The following is a 3,659-nucleotide window of genomic DNA, read 5'->3' as shown; positions in this document are numbered from 1 at the left end:
GAGGGAGAGACCGACTGTTCCATGGGTAGTTATAAAGCGGTCTAATAAGTTCTGAGATAGAATGAAGCAGAGATTGCTGTGAGAGTGTGCAGGAAGAAAACAATTCCAGCCAGAAGATTCAGGGAAGGCTTCTGGGAAAAGATGACACTTGAGCTAGGCATTAAATGATTCATAGGAGAGAGTATGAAGATGGACAAGAGGGAAAACTGTTAGTATAAGAAACATCATATACAAAGCTATGAAGGCATGAATATATGTTCTGGGTTCTAGGAGGTAGAAAATACTCCAGGGTGCTTGGGACATAGACTAGGGCTAAGTGGTAGGTTGAGGGAATGGTTTGAATTTATTTAGATGGCTATTGGGATCATTGGTTTAAACAGGGAAGTGACATGGTTCAATCTCTAGTTTAGAGATTAATAGGGAGACCAGTATGGAAAATGAATGATAGTGAAGAGGATGAGACTGGAGGTGGGAAGAAGAGGTGGGAAAAGTGTAGTAGAGAGGATAAAGAGGAAGAGGATTAATAGATGATTTTGGCAAATAAGTTATGGGAGTGTGGGAGAGCAGGGGCCTAGGATGATTCTCAGATTTCTGACTTGGGGGACTTGGCCATGGGGCCATTTACCTAGGAAGAGACATTGGAATGAGGAGCAAAGTCAGAGAAGAACACATGTTTGTTTTTGCAGATGGATCCAGATGGATATGCAGTAGGCAGACTGTATGTGGGATTGGAAGGCAAAAGAGAGTTTGAGCTGGAACATGAATGTGTAAAAAACATACACATTGTCTGGTTTGCTGAAGAGAGAAATGGGTTTTATTTGTTTTGCTTTATTTTCTTCTTTTTTAAAATTAATTTCAGAGAGGAAGGGAGAGAGAGAGAGAAACATCAATGAGAATCATCCATCGACTGCCTCCTGCACGCCCCCTACCAGAGATCGAGCCCGCAACCTGGGCATATGCCCTTGATCAGAATTAAACGCGGGACCCTTCAATCTCCAGGCCAACACTCTACCACTGAGCCAAACCAGCTAGGCTTGTTTTGTTCTTGACAGTTAAAATATTAATGAGTTTTATTTTAATACTAAAAGTATAAGGAAAAATATAGCCCATAATCCTACTACTTAAATAACCCCTGTTGAAAGGGAGGGAGGATAATATATATTGTCAGAAAATACACACAGTTCAGAAAAGCATAACATAAAAAGTACAGGCCAACCCCCAGTCCTCCATTCCCTTAACCACTTGTTAACACTTTCTTGTGTTTCCTTCTAGGAAAACAAAATGCATATACCCACTGGATTCTGTAGATCCCCAAAGGGGTCCTGCGATATACAGTGTTTAAGAAGTCCATTTTATTGAGCAAGTTAACTTTCTCGTTGCTTTGCCCGGCTTCACAAACCCATCTGTCCTGGTGGGGCAGATCTGTGTACTCACTGGGGAGAGACAAGATCTCCATATTCTTGGCTAGTATGGGGGCTAGCTCAGGGTAGGATTATGAGTAAAGAGTAAAGAGTAAATGAATGAACTGTTGCTGCATCTTGGAAACTTGAAGGCCTTTGTCTGCAGTTCCAGTTGGTTAAGTGACTTATTCAGCAAATGTTTGCAGAGTCTTGACTAAGTTTGCAGTGTTGTGTGTGGTGAGGGAGGAAGGGCAGAGGACCCAGCTTCTGGACTCACTGAAGTTAGAACTGGAAAGGCCAGTGATCTTCCACCTTCTCACTTAAAAACAAATGTTTTTATTGACTTTAGAGAGAGAGGAAGGGAGAGAGATAGAAACACTGATGAGAGACATGGATCGGCTGCTTCCTGCATGCCTGCTACTAGAGATCAAGCCTGAAACCCAGGCATATGGCCTGACCGGGAATCGAACCACGTACCTCTTGGTTCATGGGTCGACGCTCAGCCACTGAGACACACTTTTTGAGGGGAACACTGAGGTCCAAATTAAGGTTATGATTTGCCTAAAGCCACAGGACTTGAAGATTCATAGGAAGGAGTATAAAGATGGACAGAGGGGAAAATGTTAGCATAGGAAAGGTCATTACAAAGCTATGAAGTATATAAGCCAGCACAGGAACCCCAGAGGTGTTTGTGGGAGGGGAGGAGTGCCTGGTGGCAGGGTGGGAGGGTTGGTAAGCTACTCTTGCTCCTTTCCACCCCTTCCCCTCCTGCCATACAAGTAGCAACTCTAAATCCCTAGACAGAGACAAGATCTTTGAGATGCCCTATGCAGGCCTTGGCCTGTGAATAATGGGTGTGGTTGGTTAATATCTTGTACCTTGTAGCCTGGATGGTATAGGAGGAAGAACACTGGACTGGGAGTTGGGAAGCCTGGATTCTGTGCCAGCTCGGCCATACCCACCATACTGCTCTGTGGGCCAGTCACATCCTCTCTCTGCCGCATGTGGAGTGGGTCTAACTCAGTCTCCAAGGTCCTTTCCACCATTATTGCTCTCTAAATGTCAGATGCTATATTTAATCACTTATAGGAAATCAGATTTTAAAAGCCTGTGATTCTAAAATCCTGGTTTTTGAAGGTTCCCGGGATGTGATTTAAGGCATATCACTGTGCAGAATCCTGTGTTTTGACACCTCACCATATAATTTTTCAATTTGAGACGAAGGCCAAAGAGTGTGAAGCCAGACAGGACCCTTAGCGCCTCCCAAATCACCAACACGCAGAGCAGGAGGCCGGCCGAGATGAAAGGCAGGGCCCTCCTCCGGGCCTGGCGGGATCTCCCAGCAGCCTCGGCAGGTACGCTGGGCCCGGGTGAGTAACCCGGTTTGCACGGGGAGCAGAGAAGGGAGCTGAGCCGCTGCTCCCGGCGCCCTGACCTTGTGCTGGGTCCAGTGTTCTCTCTACACTTCGGGCAGGGGTCTCCGAGACACGGCTGTCCGTGCGGGGAGCCACGCAGAGCCCCGGGTCCAGGCTCGGGAGGAACGGAGACGCGGACGAGCGGGTCTCACCCCCAGGGCTGTCCGCTCTCCTGGGAACTCGCAGACATCTCAGCGCGGGAGCCCCACCCCGGGCAGAGGCACAGGTTCACTTGGAATATTTTCTCAGCTGTTTTTGCTTGTTTGCCTTTTATTCTTGGAGTCCAAGCCCCTCTCGCCGGGCTCTTCCCCGTGAAAGACACCACAAACACAGGAACGTCCGGAGAGTGACCCGAGAGCCCTGGGTTCGGGTCCCGGCTGCCTCCAACTCGCTGAGGATCTGTGTGAGCGCTCAAGGGAGCGCGCTGCGTTCTCAAGGCAACTTTTTTTAAAAAAAAATACATTTTATTGATTTTTATTTACAGAGAGAAAGGGAGAGAGATAGAGAGTTAGAAACATTGATGAGAGAGGAAACATCAATCAGCTGCCTCCTGCACACTCCCTACTGGGGATGTGCCCGCAACCAAGGTACATGCCCTTGACCGGAATCGAACCCGGGACCCTTCAGTCCGTAGGCCGACGCTCTATCCACTGAGCCAAACTGGTCAAGGCTCAAGGGAACTTTTAAAGCACTTTCACGTCGATCTCCTCCCTTCAGCAGGGCTCACCCTTCCCATGTGAGCGGAAGAAATCTGACCAGGGACAGGGGAAGGGTCCTGCCCCAGCCGCCGGGAGAGAGCGGGACATCGCCGGGGTGAGCGGTTCTCCTAACGCCCAATCTCCGC

The sequence above is a fragment of the Myotis brandtii genome, unplaced genomic scaffold (assembly GCF_000412655.1).
Source record: "Myotis brandtii unplaced genomic scaffold, ASM41265v1 scaffold57, whole genome shotgun sequence".
Classification (NCBI taxonomy): domain Eukaryota; kingdom Metazoa; phylum Chordata; class Mammalia; order Chiroptera; family Vespertilionidae; genus Myotis; species Myotis brandtii.
This window is presented reverse-complemented; position numbering follows the sequence as displayed.